Source organism: Phlebotomus papatasi, chromosome 3, assembly GCF_024763615.1.
Source record: "Phlebotomus papatasi isolate M1 chromosome 3, Ppap_2.1, whole genome shotgun sequence".
Taxonomy (NCBI): Eukaryota; Metazoa; Arthropoda; class Insecta; order Diptera; family Psychodidae; genus Phlebotomus; species Phlebotomus papatasi.
The window spans coordinates 2,349,504-2,366,574 of record NC_077224.1 but is presented as its reverse complement, the minus strand read 5'-3'; the positions used below and the strand labels follow the sequence as shown (position 1 = coordinate 2,366,574).

Below are 17,071 nucleotides of genomic sequence, written 5' to 3'. Positions count from 1 at the left end.
TTCCTTATGAACTAAAGTTATCCAAACTAGTATAAAGTTTCTACAAACCATCGCATACAGTTCCCAGGGAGGAAGAGGTTAATGACTAAATTTCAGCAATCAACTATCATGAAGGTTATCAGTTTAGTATCTTATATAGCTTTTGCATTTTGTACAGAAGAGATATCTCTATTTGGTATTGCAAACTTTCCTAAAACTTTCCCCTTGAAACCCAATCAATAACAATCAATTGGCCATTCCTTTATTGATTCTGGGCTACCGATAAGTCCCTTGGCCATTTTCATCACGAATCGGTCACAGTTGAGTTAGAAATATTTGTTGTGAATTTCAAGTGAAGTTGACAAGAATATCCAGAGCAATTTAGCCTCTCTTGGGTTCACATTTTTTTCTTCTTTTCTTATCTCTTGTTAAACACGTCCTTGCCATTTTTCAATTCGTTCAGAAAAGAGGAAATTAAATGGTCTGTGGGCAGAGAGCCAAAAACAGATTTTTTTTTCTCTCTTGCCTTATACTTTATGCCTTTTCCTCATTCCATTTGAGTTCATTTTCCAAACTATATACCTTCCTAGGCCCGTCAGTCCCCCCCCCCCCCCTTTTTGGTGGTGTACATCTTTATTGTCGACGAGAAAAACATCAACAACAGGATGAAGTAGTAAACTATTTTATGTCTAACACTAAATACTTCTTCTTTTGCACATCTCTCACCTTTATCTCTCTGCATAGCACTTCAAAATGACTTTTTATCACATTTTTTGGGGGAGGGTAGCAGGGGCTCTGGGAAGGTGGCGAAAAGTTTTCCACCTTTTCTCTTTAGTATTGTATGGTTAGGCATGGTGCACATCATCATGGATATTCATTAGAAGGATCTTTCAGGTGTAATGTTAATAAATTTTACAGGTAACTTTTTACGACTCCTGCATCTCTTTTGAATAATTTTCTTCTTCTCACATAATTTTGTGCATCTTCATGTTATTTAAGAAGTTTTGCACATTTTCACCAATTAAATACACTTAAAACAGCTCAAAATATGACGTAATACTTTTAACAAAAAACAAGAAAAAATATGGATATTTTAATGTATGAAAATATAACCACATAAATGTAAATTGAAAAATTATTTTCAGCTAATTGATCATTTCATTTTGAATATTTTCATTTGAATTTTCTGCCATTATTGAATCGTATTACAGAATAACATAATCATGTTATTTGCTATTAAAATTAAATGGCAAAATCATTAACTTTAGCACAAAGTGTTGTAATTGAAAATATAAATGCTTTTCACATAAAACATTTAGAAAGTTTTATTAGTATGCAATGTATGCATTAAATTAATTTACTAAATTAATGTTAAAACACGGAAAATAATTTTATGATTATTGAAATGAGAGTAATAATTTGTTAGTTGATTTAGGTGAATTTTGTTCTCACTTCAAGTCATTTACATTTCATTATTTTTAAATGAACTTATTCATATCTAAGGCGTATTTTTATTTTTGTCTTGAATTTCCGAAACTCGAATAGATTAGAAATTATTTGTTAATTGATTAATGGGATTCTGATAGGGGAAACAACCTTCTGGTCTGAGAAATATTGAAGATCGTTAGTGCTCTTTTGACGTAAATTCGGAAAAAGGCGACCTGTACCAAATTTCGGCCATCTTGCAATTTCGGCCACTTCTTTTGCTCCTCAAATTTCCATGAATTTCTGATTTTGCATACTCTAGAATGCAAAAAATAAAGCAAAATTGTCACTTTGACGAACAAAATGAGGTGAAAAAGACTTTGGAAGAATTCCAAAATGGCAGTGCATTAAGTAGGAATTAATTGTTAATTGATTGACGGGGTTCTAATAGGGGAAAAGAGCATCTGGTCCGAGAAATACTGAAGACCGTTAGTTCTCTTCCTTATAACAATCTTCTAAAATGCTCAATCTAAAAAACATTCAAAATTTCGACGTGAATTCGAAAGTAGGAGAACTGTATCAAATTTCGGCCACTTCTTTTGGTCCCCGAATTTTCGCAATTTTTTGGTTTTTGTTTACTTTAGAGATTAGACAATTATGTAAAAAAACAGAAAATGTCGCTTCGACGGACAAGATGAAGTGAAAAAGAAAAAGCGAAAAAGAAAAAAAAAATCGGAAGGGCAGTGCATTAAGCAAGAATTAATTCTCAATTGATTGATGGGTTTCTAATAGGGGAACAACTTTCTGGTCCGAGAAATACTGAAGATCTTTGGTGCTCTCTTCTCCACAAGGATCTTTTAAAATTTGAGTGTTCAAATGAAATGCAAAGGTTCGAGATTTCGAAGTGAATTCTGAAGTAGAGGAACTGTACCAAATTTCGGCCAGCTTGCAATTTCGGCTTTTTCTATTATTCCTCGAATTTCCATGAATTTTTGATTTTACTACTAGAATGCACAAAATAAAGCAAAAACTGTTATCTTGACGAACAAGATCAAGTGAAAAAGACTTTGGAAAAATTCCAGAAGGGCAAGGAACTATGTGAATGATGGTGGCCGAAATATGCCACTAAAGTTATGTATACACAATTATTCATTTTAAAATTAATTAGGAATGATTAAAGAGAAAATGATAAATTATCAACAAGGTTCCAAGCAACACTCCTTAAAAAGAAGTTAAAAAAATATTCAATTTTTATTAATAATATTACATTTCAAATTTAAGACTTCAGCAATTGCATTCAACTATGCCGAGATTTCATACACTTACCCCAATTTAAAGTTCCTATAAGTTGTTTTTACAAGAACGTCTGGTGGATGAAATAAAAAGAAAGTCTAATTAGGAACTCATTATTCGCTCTCGGTGTACTTTCGCGGTTTCTTTACGTTTCAGAAGCTTTTTAAACTTTTACTAAAAATGAAACTGTGTGTGTTATTAATTTTGGTGAACAATAAAAATTGACATGCAAAGAATATTGAAAGAAATCACTAAGCCAATTAGTGTATACAAAAATATGAAATACTGCTTTGGGGTCTTTTATTTGAACCTATTCCTCCCGTTCAGTAATAACCTTCCCGATTTGACAGCTCTTTCCGGTTGAGGATATTCCTTTACCGATTCGAAGGTATATCAGAGTGAAATTACCTAAAAACTCGTTGAAAGTTCGAACATTTAAACAGACGAGTTGCACGAAAATGAACAAGTTTATGAAAAGGATATTTATTTTAATAAAATTGCAATTCAAACGTTCTGCCATCCTGAAATTCCACAAAACTACACAAAAAATCACTTTGTTGACGATTGTAGTATCAGGAATTCCGAAATTCGAAATGAAGGAACGGGCGGAACAATCAGCGCTAAAGCGGTGACTACTTGAACCTTAGGGTTCCGCTAGATTTTCAAATAGGCTTGGCGATGTGAAGTTGACCCTTGGCATTGCTGTACTGCTCCAACTCCACCGAGGGAGAGAGTAGTATATACAATCTCTCGATTTTTTCAGCGTTTCAGGCGATTTTTAACCCTTTAAGGACGAGACGTTTTTTCTGATCGAAAATCAATAATGAAAAAGAAACTAATGGCTCCGGCACACCTTTTAGATTAGGAAAATTTCATAAAGTCGAAATTCGGTTCCCCTTCTTTCTCACATGTTTTACATATGACTATCTCATTCTCTCGCACTCTTCTTCTTCTCTTAAACATCACTCCAAATTCAATTTAGCTCAATCGAATTTGGTATGCGAAAGAATGAGATAGTCATATGTAAAACATGTGAGAAAGAAGGGGATCCGAATTTCGACTTCATGAAATTTTCCTGATCTAAAAGGTGTGCCGGAGCCATACTAAACAAAATTAATTAAATGTCTTACATATAGTTTTAGACAATCCAACACTGTCTGATTTGGTATTTTTTTTGCTTTTATGAACGTTAGGAACAAAAGTACCCTAAAAATTTAAGTAATTTTTCTGACGACACAAATGAATGACAATTTTTACGATGATAAAAAATATAAAGTATGAGTATTAGAAAAATTTAGAAATATAAAAAACAATAAAAATCATTTATCAGTGAGGTCAATTGAAAATTCATTACTTTTGATCTTAAATATTTACTAGGGGAAAGTGCTCTCCCTTCGAACGTTCATGCCTTCGATTAATGTGAATTTCTTTTGCTTTTCGTAAGAGATTTACACTAAATTATTACGGAATTATCAACAATTGATGATAAGGCAACTAATATTTAATAGAAATGTGTAAGTTTCTTAGGAAAACTAAAAGAAAATTCACATTATTCGATGGCATGAACGTTTGTAGGGAGAGTCTTTCCCCTATATAGCAAATAGTTGGAGATTTGCAAAAAATATCCTAGATTGCTACAACCTTCTACTTCACGATTACGTACACACATTAAAAAGAAAGAACTTTGGGTAGTCAGGAAAAATGATTTACCCTATGGGTCACGGGTGACCCAATCGTCCTTAAAGGGTTAAGAAATGACGTCTTTCAAGGTTAAAGATTAAAAAAGCTCTAGAGAGTGCATTTCTCAACCGAATGGGCCATGCTTGTTTGTGTTCGTTGGAAAGGTCTTGGAATTTCTGACCAGACCGAACCGGAAACAATCGGTAATGAACCGGTTCATAACCGGTAGACCCTAAAATTAATTTTATTACTCCTAAGCTATTTTGGGCAATTTTTTGAGAGGTGTATGAATAGGTTCAAATCGGTTTTAGAACCGGTAAGCGGTAAACGGAAGCATAGGACGCTTTGTCACCCCTTTTTCTCTTTTCATTCAACATTGTTTTCTCTTTGCAATATTAATTATGATTTCTCGCTTCAAGTTTTAGAATATTCATTTTCATTTTATTTCGGAATCTCCATTTAAGGTCGTCAAGACTTATTCAAATATTTGCGTCTATTTCACAACTAAATAGAAATCACACCCATCTACTAAAGAATCAATTCTGTAATTTTCAGGCAGTAATTAATTAGTGTTTTGTATTCAATTTGCTAATAGATTCTAAAAACACATAAATATTTATATATGCTTAAAAGCTGTGGATGTTCTCTATGTGAAGAATAAGGGGCTTCCATTTCTTCACATTCTCTCTGTGACTGGTGAAAAATTCTCTTCGTCGGCGGCTGGTGGAATGTGAAATATTCTTGGGTGAAGAACATAAATCACAGTGACGCCTAAAAATTAAGTTATATATATGGGAAAGTTGAAATTGAAGAAAGAGAGAAAGAGAGAGAGAGTCTTTAAATTAATTTACCCTCCCCTTTTTTTCAAACCCCTTTTTCCTTTTTTCTTCCTGACATTTTTCCTCCTTTTCAACTTTTCTCCTCACAATTACCTCGTTCAGAAAGGAGAGTTTTATACATATCAGTCCTTGAAAACATTACGTGATTCATTTCAATGCACAACCAGAATGCAATATCCCTGTTTATGATGCTATGCCTTTGCTGTGCAGGAGCTCAAAAAAAAAAAGAAAAAAAAAGAAAAGTGGGAAAATAAATAAACGGACACAGTTCAAAGGTGAAAATTACACTTCCTGACGTTGGCACATTTCATCATTGTTGTATGTTTTAGCATAGGTATAGTTTATTTTTAGTTCACTGAGCCGTGGGTGTGATGTTGATATGCCACATAAGAGAGCGAGAGAGAGGTATAAAGAGCTCAATACCAGCCACTGAATATTGTATGGATAAAATAATCGATTTATAATTATTTCAGTATTAATTAAATATCCTTATGTTTAACTTCCGATCAATTTATATTTTTGCTTCATCAATCTTTACTCGTCAAAAATTTATTATTTATATACTGATTTTTTTTATGGAATTTTAATGTCAAGGGAAATACATTTGTTTTCCATTTTCATCACTCACTTTCTCGGCACTCTTCTAATTCTTCTGACAACCTACATGGAGGTATATAAAGTAAAATGTTGACATGATAATAAATACGAATTTAATATCATGAAATTTGCCCTGACAAGAAAGAAAATTCGTCTAATTAATAAACTATACAGAATCTCTAAGTTTTGACAAATTACATACTTTTGCATTAAAGATGGTAAAATTAGGGTGGAGTAAGTACTTTTGGCCACTTTAAGGTTTCATGTGCTTCTAATTTTTATAATCTTTATTTAAATAAAATGAAATTTTGTACAAAGATACCTTAAAGCCGTTTCTTCCTAATAATCCAAGAGAATTCTCAAATTTTTTTTTTTGGATATTTTAGTGAAAAATGCATCTTATGCAACTATGCATGTTTCAGTACTTTTGGCCACTTTGTAAGCATATTTGACCACTTGTTTTCAATAGAATTTTAATAAAATAACAGAAGAAATAGCTTTCAAAAACTTTCACAAATAGACAGCACAGTCCTATTCTTATTTAACACCAATTTTATGTTATTATTGGAGTATTTTAAACGATTTTTTGCACATTTTCTATTTGATGTAAAAATCAGTCAAAAGTCACGATTGTTTTTACTGAAATCCGCGAGGTGCGCCACGTGTAAAATGTATGGGAAAATGAATGGATAAAAGTACTTACACAGCCTAAAAAGTAAGTTCTTTTAGCCACATCCGATTTTCATTTAATTTATTAGAAAATCTTATTAATGATGATATCACAATAAAATTTAGTTTAATTAAGAAATGGACTTTCATTTAATAACATAAAATATTTTCATCAAAAATATGAAATAATGCAAAACAAATTTCCCTTAACATTAACAAGTTTCTTAAGAATCCCATGTTTTTTTTAGTGATTGTTTACCTTGTCGAAAATTTCTTTCAATAACTTAGAATTAATCAAGTTGATACAAAATCAAATATGGTTTTCTGATTCGTTAGATTAGAAGTCACTAAATAAGACCCATTTTCCTGTTCTAAATAAACTCATAATTGCCTTACAATGTGACTTTACTTTAGGTGGCCAAAAGTGTTTACATGGCCAAAAGGGCTGACTCTACCCTATTGCATTGTGATCCAATTAGATAGATTTTAATAGGATAGAGAATCCAGCTATCAAAGTTAAAGAATCCAGCTAAACAAGTAGAAATGGTTAATGTCTCGGAATGCCCAAAAATTCAGTTAAACGTTAAATTATGGACTTATCTGTAGGGCAGACCTGTGCTCGTTAAAAGTCGTGTAATATCGGGAATTTTGTGTTGATAATTTTATTGGAAATTACAGATAGCTGTACTGGTAAAACTAATTCCGCTTATTTAAGGCGCCATAATGAATATATTTGCTCCAAAAAGACATAATAGAAAGAAAAACTCACATAAAATATTTTCTACAAAAAAATATTCTCGACAAAAATTTTCTTCTCTATTTTATCCTTATTAGCAGGTCGTGTCCCTTCTTGTAATATGTACTTTTGCATTCCTTATTAACCAAAATAATGTTGTACCAAAGGATTTTTCTCAAAACTATCCTGAATTTTGGGACAGCTCAAAAGAATATGAGCCTTCCAGCTTAAAATTTCATCGCAATGTTTTTGTTGTAATATCGACAATTATTCACAATTAACCCAAATAACTGTATTCAACTAAATTATTAAAAGGATTTTTTTGCGAAAATGACTTAACTCTAAGGAATTAAACAATTTTCACATTGCAAATTTCTCATTTTCTCAACGTGAATTTTCGCGGCATTTCGAAGAATCCCAACTGGCACCACCAAATTCACTTCGGCTTTTATTTTAGCACAGGCCTTCTGTAGGGGTATTCTGTAACTATAACTTCTGTAAATGTCAATTGTACCAAAGGTACGGAGAGTGATAATGTGCAAAAATAATGACGCAAAATACAAAAACATGGAGAAATTGGAGTGACATTTCGGATGAATAGGGGGTCTGGTTTCAGTATCTTCCGTACAATAATTATTTTTAAATATTCTTCTTTAGATCCTGAATTTATGATAGGGGTATCAACTGAGAGAAATCCGAAAAAGTTAAAATAATATTCTGGAAATGCAAATTTTACCCTGCATTATTGATCCAAAATCGGTGTAAATATTGCCCTTTTCAGGTGTATTAGGGGTTAAACTTACCCTTTTTCATGTCAATTTTACCCTTGAAAAGTGTTAAAGTTATGAGGAATAAAAGTTAATCGCACCCACTTTTTTCTCAGTGTACACATGAATTGTGGTTAAGGTCGAAGGAAAACCTCTTCCGGGGGGGTTCCGATTGACACTTTTGACAAAATTTTGAAATTTATTTAAGGTATCTAATAAAATGTAAATAATATGATGTTTATTCCTTAATCTACGTTAAAGTGTCAATAGGCGTTCCTTTCACCCTATATCTTAACGTATTTTGTTAACTAGTATCCATACAATATTCTTTTACGGTATATGTATTTTTTGAAACCTTGAGTGGCTTTGGCTTTTGGCATCGACTGTCGCAGTTGTGAGTTCGAATCCCATTCCGTGCAAAAGATTCAAGACTTGTGAAACAGCTTTTTTCCCGTAAAGTAAATAGTTTATAAAATACCCAACGTGGTTTGGTACATCAAAATAAATAAATTAATAATATAGGATGTCTTCGAGTATGTTTATTAAACAAAAAGTCGTGTTTTTGTTTTGTAAATAAGTTTTTGACATTTCTGTGAGATTGAGTGACATTTAAATCTAGTCATCTCGCTCACTCTATAGGCAGTTCCGAAAATATTTTTACAAAACAAAAGTTATTGTGCGTTGCGTATAATGAGTAGCACACAATAACTTTTGTTTGTAAACATGTTTTCAAAATTTTCCATAAGAATGAGCGAGATGGCTAGGTCTAGATCTCACTCACTCTCATTTAAATGTCAAATTCATGTTTACAAAACAAAAGTTATTGTGCGTTGGGCATAATCCAGCTTTATTTTTTTATGTTTTTATCATAAAGCAAATAAAATATCGAACAATGATATCAGCATTAATAGCAATTATAAACGTAAATGACATTGCATAAATGTTTGATTTTGATAAAGTGGTGATTTTGAATAGAAATTTCATTTGTCACAGACGACAAGAGAGAGAGGGAAAGAGGGAGTGGTTTGTGGTTAGTGGAAATGCTGATGTTTTGAATACAGATTTATGTGGATGAAACCACAACCATTAAATTGAATTATTATTAATTTTTCAGTTTGTGACCCTTCGTCAAAATACCAGCGTGCAAAAAAAAATTGGATTTTCCTATTCCGCTTTTCAATGTAAATTTTTAACTTGATCCTTCTTTTTTTTGCAAATATTCTTTCCCCCCTGAGGCATGATATCAATGTATTGCATCAAATAGTTCCACATTTGAAATATTGAAAAAGATATTATGATATTACTTTTCAATATTGAACTACTTTTTTTTCTTCTCTCTTTGTGCTGAGTTATATATATTTATATATTTTTTTCACAGTGAAAAATCGGGTCAGGAAGTGTAAAAATGTGTGTTTTAGAATTACTTGCTGCTACCAAATTGTCTGTACGGAAGAGGGTATGTGTGGTGTTGAGAATGATGGTGCAAAAGAGTGTCGAATGGTAGTTTAAAGATAGACAAATGGGTGCAAACTCGGAAAAAGGGGTGGAAATGAAATGGTGGAAAATTTCACCATTGTTCAACTCAATTGCACTGACATAAAAATTTGCAGCAATTTCTCACATCATCCCCACTTACTTGAGCTTTTTGCACTTTACTTTCTTCACTTTTAAAGAGATTTTCTTTTGATGAAAGGATTACTGGAGAAATATAAGGAAGAGCATATCTTTTTTTTTGTACACTTTAAAGGTGCATTGATTGAAAGTTTGCAGTGTAGAATTTTAGTATTGAATAACGATATTTGGGAAATTTAACAATAAACGTAGTCATTTTGGTAAATGGTAAAATATGATCGTAGAGGATAAGCGGTTTGAGATATCGGCTTATGGTTTCCGATGACCCCTATCCTAAGTCATCATGTCCAATGAATCATATTGGAAATTGTGTGCTTAAAGATACGCAAAAATATTGTTCAATAGATCTTTTATCTGTCCTGAAAGATCTGTCAAAAAGTCAGAGATTTAATGCCTTAAGGATCATAAGAAATAAGAAATTCTTTTGAAATAAGTGACTTGTGACCTTTTCTCTCAGAAATTTGGTGCAAAATCAACTGAGCAGCTGAATTTTTCAACACATTTGTTGTAAAATTGGCAACAAATTTGTTGCAAATTCTGATGACCTTTAAACGATACTAGCGATCGCAGCGGCATTTAGTCAAAGTCAATATTTTTCTTCAATAAAGTGACAGTTGTGACAGAATGTCAATAATTTTCAAAGTGGCTGATTCAGGGACGAGTTCAACATTTAATTGCAAAAATAGAGTGAAAAATAATGAATAATTTTATATAAGGGAAGAGCACCAGCGATCGGCAGTGTTCCTCGGATCGTCAGATTCTCACCATATTGTTGCACCAATTCAAATGAATCTTAAAAAATCATTAGCTACTTTTTACTATTTAATTGTCACAAGAATGTAGTGCATTAGTTCAGATTTAATTTATAAAACCAATTTTTCGTGAGACACCTGATTGAATTCGTGACGATCCAAGGTACAGGGAACATAGTTACGATTACATCTATTTTTTATTAATTTATTGAAAATCTTTAAAATTTAAATGCACAGATATAGTTAAATGGATCACTAATATACCAATTTAGCATACACAGAAAAAAATATTTTGTAAAATTGTTCGTAAATGTTTGTGAAATCATATGGCAGACCTACGAAATGCTCGTGAATCGTATAACCTACAAACAAGTTCGTAAAATTTTGTACTTTTTCACAAACATTGTTCGTAAAATGATCATTTGACGAACATTTTTTGTACTTTTACAAATATTTGTTCGTAAATGTTCGTAAACACACAAAAAAATGTTCGTATAATTTTGTCATTTGTTCGTAAATTTTTGTTTGTCTGGCAAAAATTTACGAACAAATACGAACAAATGACAAAATTTTACGAACATTTTTTTGTGTGTTTACGAACATTTACGAACAAATGTTTGTAAAATTACAAAAAAAAATGTTCGTCAAATGATCATTTTACAAACAATGTTTGTGGAAAAGTAGAAAATTTTACGAGCTTGTTTGTGGGTTAGGGTGGAATCACCACTTCTCGCCAGTGCCCCACTTTTCGCCACTTACACTGAAATCGCTATTTTTCGCGATTTGTGAAATAAATGAGCCGCAAAGTTATTTGTATTTTTACTGCTGCTGCGTAAAGAGTCGAAAAATAGTAATTATTCGTTTTGGATTTACAATTTTGAGCATTTTTTTAGAGTAATATTTTTAGCAAGTGCATTCAATCCAATATTTCTTACCAAATATACTAAGTTTCATCAAATTTTCATCAAGCAAAAAATACCTTTTTGGATTAATAAATTTGTCCATTGAATATTTAATTACAATTGTGGAATTGATAAAATCAGTATTAAGTTAATTAATATTTCATTTTATATTATTTTTATATAAAAATGAGGCGTGGCGAAAAGTGGAAGTATTTTGGAATGATTTTACCACCTGTCGCCATCTCTTTTCAATATGCGACGCTAACTTCACTTCGCAGATTGTCAATTGTCAAATCTGCATTGTTTACTTTCTGCAATAGACCTATAATTTGATTTCTCAAATAAAAGTTAAGAAAAATAGTTTAAAGTGAGTAATAATAGGGTGATCATGAAAAAAAAGAAATGCTGAATGTATTCTTTTTATAACAATGCCTAAAATAATCGGGTTTTGACCTTTTCAATTGGGTGGCGAGAAGTGGTTACAAAACTGTCGAAAAGTAGTGAAAAGTGGCGACAAAGTGGTTATTTTTGCATTGTTAATAAAAATTAGTTTTTTAAGTAATCCATCGTTAAATTCTAAGACTTGTTTTCACGAATCAAAAGCCAATACATCTGAGTAGTCTTGTGTCAAATTTGAGTTATCCTGTAATAAGAGTTCAAAAGTTATAATAAAATTAATTCCTCATTTTCCTAAACATGGCGATAAGTGGTTACTCCACCTTATATGATTCAAAGGTGTTTAAATTCTTGAAAATGTTTTTATTGACATATAAGTAGATTTTTAGCGCTTTTCATTAATAATACAAATTGAAGAAATCTTCAAATTCAGAGAGAAAACATTCCAAAGTTTTGTTGAAATATACGAGTACTAAGATTTTTTAGTACTCATGAATAAATCTAGAAATTTTCCTTGATTTTCAAAAGTGCAAACACTGTCAACTGACAATAATTGTTACTGTTTATCACGTGATTTTAAATATTATTTAAAATCGTATTCTGAAAACAAAAGGAAAATACCTAGATTTTGTTTTAGTACTTGTCTATCTTTATTTCTCTTTCTGGAGGTTTTGAGAAATTTTCTGATTTTAATTTAAATTGAATTAGACAGCTACTAACTATTTTAGAAGAAATGAGGTTATATATTTCATCTTGTTTTAGACCAGAAGAAACTTCAATCGGTAACCGATAAATCGGTTTAAAGGTTTACTGCTACATACTGAAAATACTCCAAAGAAGATTCCATTACTTTTGCTCCCGAAACTAGAAGGTGTCCTAAATTCTCTCGAGATTTTTTTTAGTACTTGTTCTAAATTGGTAGAATTTATTTGTGTATTATTTTTTTCATATTTGTACTAAATATTTCATTCCCTTTTTACAGACTTAAAATTTGAGGTTCTTATACGGGCTTCATACCTAAGGCTTAGCTATATAGTTTTAACTGCTCTAATTTCTTATCAATCACGATTTTTTAGAGAAAATTAATTTAGAATTGGATTATTAAAGATTAGTACAACATATTAGGTTTTGAAAAAGCGATCAAATTGGACGCTATTTAAGATTTTGAGATCTTCGGAAACTAGGCTAAATATCTAGTCTCAATACCGCTTTACTGCCAAAGCTTTTAAGTTTTCCAATAACGTTTTCTTCTTTTTAGTACATGTGCTAAATTTACTTGATATAAGGTAAAGTACCCTTTATTCGACCGGTTCCTCTATTCGACCGGTAGATTTATTTATTCAATTTAATTATATTTGCTATAATATTTTGTTTATGATCTAACATCAATAGGTCAATTATTCTTTAAATAATACGAATCAGTGACAAATTCATAGAAATTGATGAAATTCACCATCAAATATTCAAAAATTGACCCACCGGTCGAATAGAGGAACCCGGTCGAGTAAGGGTACTTTACCTTATTCATGTACTAAATTTTCCTAGGATATTCATGTTGTACTAAATGCCTTTTGTCCTTTTTTATATCATTTCTATCATTGCCTCCTGTATATCACTTGTTTATTTTGGAGATTCTTTTTCTTAAGCCCTGTATTGTTATAACAAAAACCAGGAAAATCTTCTGAAAACTTTTGCACCTTTTCTCACATGGAAGTGAAGTTTCTCATCGTTTTCATCTCCTTAAACCCAGTTCAATATCTTCTATGGGGCGGGGGGGGGGGGGGGGGGGTTATAACTGAAAAGGAAGAGAGAATAAAGAGAAGAGATCTCATTCCGCTTATTCGACTTATTCGTCGACACACATCTTCTTAACAGGCGTCTCTTTTTATTGAATTTTTATCTGCTTTGTATCTTGCTTTATCGTCTCAATATATCTATATATCCATAGCGTGTGCTAAGGCTGTGGACATGGGAAGATGATGTATACAGTACATGGTGGAGAATGTTGATGCTCTCGCGCAAAAGAAAGGCACGAAAGAGAGAGAGGAGAGGCAACAAAATGTGTGTTCGGGAAGGAAAATCGGGTGGAAAAAGAGGCATTCTATATGCGGTAGTCATTCAACCTAACACGATATAAAATAAGAAGGAAAAGGTTTTGACTCTTGGTTTTTTTTTCTTGTGTTTTTCCTCGACTCATTTTTTTTCGGGAAGGAGGCACTCTAATTTTTTCTCCCTTGCAGGGGGGATGGAAAATTTCGGGGAGGAAAAATGGGGTTGCGGACGAATTGCTTTGGAAGGCATTTCCGTGTCCTTTTGACTTGGGTGGAAAATTGGTGATTCCGGTTCAGTGTGTATCATGGGGTGGCTCAGAGAGGGCGTTGATGTGGGTGGAACGGGAAGAGGTTTTAGAGGAGGTATAGGGCGGCTGGAAAATGAGAAAGCATGATGGAGAAAATGGATGTAAGTGTACAAAGTGAGGTTCTTTTCACATAATTATTATTATGTTTAAATTTGTATTTTCTGCCTCAAGAAGAGCAAGATACGGGGTCGGAAAAGGAATGGGAGGGAAAAAAGGGATTTTCAACATTCATTGCATTAATTAATGCCACATAGAGATAAATTTTATATGATAATTCTTTTACACTCTTGAGGGTTAATTTGTGTAAAATATTATAAAGAAATGGGGAGGCAAACTTAGGCTACTTAAAAGGGTATTCCGGGTAACCCGGGAAACTCATTAGCATCCCGAGAAATTTACGGTTGAGCTGGGGAACACACGGGGAACTAGGAATTTTAACGGGGATTCTGGGGAAGTTGGGAAGCTTACGAAAGCCAAGGATGTTCACGGTTACTACGGGGAACGTAGGGAACTCAGGGAGATCTCGGGTAACTTAACAGGGATTCCAGATAACCCTGGATCACAGGGATCTCAGGAAATTCATTGTTAATGCGGGTAACTTACAGCGAACCCAGGGAAATCAAGGAAAATCTTGGATACTCAACGTGGAGGGAGGCTAATCGTATACTCGGAAAACACGAGAAAAAGGGATCCCAGGAAATTCACGGTTAACCCGGAAATTCAATAGGGATTTCAGGAAAAACGGGAAACTCACGGTGAATACGGGTGACACGGAAACTCACGTAGATCCTAGGAAATTTACAGTTGACCCGGGAAACTCAGGAAACTTATAGGGAACTTGGTAGCTTAACAGGGATCCTGGGTTACCCGGGAAATTTACAGAAAACCTGGGGAACACAAGAAACTTGGGGGTCCCAGGAGACTCACAGGAAACCCGGAAATTTAACAGGGATTTCGGGAAACGGTGAATACGGTCGACGCCGGAAACTCACGTAGATCTTAGGAAATTCACAGTTAACCCGGGTAACTCAGGAAACTCACGGGGAACATGGTAATTTAATAGGGATTTCGGGAAATCCGGGACCCTCACGATGAATACGGGAGACGCAGGAAACTCACGTAGATCCCAGGAAATTCACAATTGATCCGTGTAACTCAGGGAACTTATAGGCAACTCGGCAACTTAATAAGGACCCCGGGTTACCCGGGAAATTTATGGAAAATCTGAGGGACACAGTAAACTTACGGGATACCCAGGAAGTTCAGGGTTAACCTGGGGAATTCAGGGAACTCACGGAGAAACCACCGATTTTACTGGGATTTCGGGATACCCGGGAAACTCACGGTGAATACGTACGGCACGGGAAACTCACTTAGTTCCCAGGTAACTCAGGAAACTTATAGGGAACTCGGCAACTTAACAGGGACCCCGCATTACCCGGGAAATTTACGACAAACCTGGAAGGACACAGGAAACTTACGAGGATCCCAGGAAATTCACTGTTAACCTAGGAAACTCAGGCAACTCACAGAGAAACTGCCGATTTAACTGGGATTTCGGGAAACCCGGGACTCTCACGGTGAACACGGGTGACGCGGGAAACTCGTAGGGATCCCAGGAAATTCACAGTTTACTCGGGTAACTCTGGAAACTTATAGGGAACTCGGCAACTTAACAGGGACCCCGGGTTACCCGGGAAATATACGGAAAACCGGACGGACACAGGAAACTTACGGGGATCCCAGGAAGTTTAGGGTTAACCCGGCTAACTTAGAAAACTCACGGAGAAACCACTGATTTTACTGGGATTTCGGGAAACCCGGGAAACTCACGTAAATCCTAAGAAATTCACAGTTGACCTGGGAAAGTCAGGGAACTTATAGGGAACTCGGAAACTTAATAAAGACCCCGGGTTCCCGGGAACTTTACGGAAACCCTGGGGAACACAGAAAACTTACGGTGATCTCAGGAAGTTCAGGGTTAACTTGGGTAACTCAGAGAACTCACGGAGAAACCGCCGATTTTACTGGCGTTTCGGGAAACTCACGGTAAATACGTGCGTCGCGGGAAACTCACGTAGATCCCAGGTAACTCATGAAACTTGTAGAGAACTCGGTAACTTAACAGGGACCCCGGGTTCCCGGGAAATTACGGAAAACCTGGGGAACACATGAAACTTACGGAGATCCCAGGAAGTTCACGGTTAACCTGGGTAGCTCAGAAAACTCACGGGGAACCTGCCGATTTAACCGGAATTTTGGGAAATCCGGGAAACTCACGGTGAATATGGGCTACGCGGGAATCTCACGTAAATCCCAGGAAGTTCAAAATTGACCCGGGAAACTCAGGAAACTTATAGGGAATAGGCAATTTAACAGGGACCCCGAGTTACCCGGGAAATTTACGGAAAACATAGGGCACACAGGAAACTTACGGGGATCCCAGGAAATATACAGTTAATACAGAATTCAGGAAATTCATGGTTAACACGGGGAACTTATAGAGATTCTAGGAAATTCATGGCTAACCCAGGGAGCTCAAAGGAAACTCATTTATTTTCTTCAGGGAACCTGGAGAAGTTTGATTGCTTACGAGTTGACCCTTACCGAAATCAATTAACAAATACACTTTCTTGAGTCTTTTGAAATGTTGCCCTTGAAAAAAACCCTTATTGCGAATAATTCAAGGTCATTGTCATTTACAGACGAAATATCTGCGTAGACAACCGGTATCGGAAAATATCCTCTTTACACTTGAAATAAAAATTTAAAATTAAATTTAAATTTATAATTTTATTTTACAATTTTTTACAACTTAAAAAATTTACACTTTTGTTTTTCCTAGTTTGTCTTTGGAACCTTTGTCTTCGGCAATCTTCGTTTTTTGCAAACTTTGTCTTTTGAAATCTTGTCTTTCAAATATTTTGCACAAGTATATTTTATTAAATAAAATAATGAAATTACTACGCTTTTTAAGTTTTTAGTTTAGTCCTTTGATGTAAAGGATTTTTTTTTTGGGAAGTTATCAGTATCGCCCGTTCGTAA

At 34.0% G+C, this 17,071-nt stretch overlaps 1 protein-coding gene across 3 annotated transcripts in view; it reads left to right on the top strand.

Moving 5' to 3' along the window:
- Positions 1 to 17,071, top strand: part of LOC129806447 (uncharacterized) — a 70,366-nt gene that overhangs the window by 27,914 nt on the left and 25,381 nt on the right. The gene's annotated exons all lie outside the window — the stretch shown is intronic.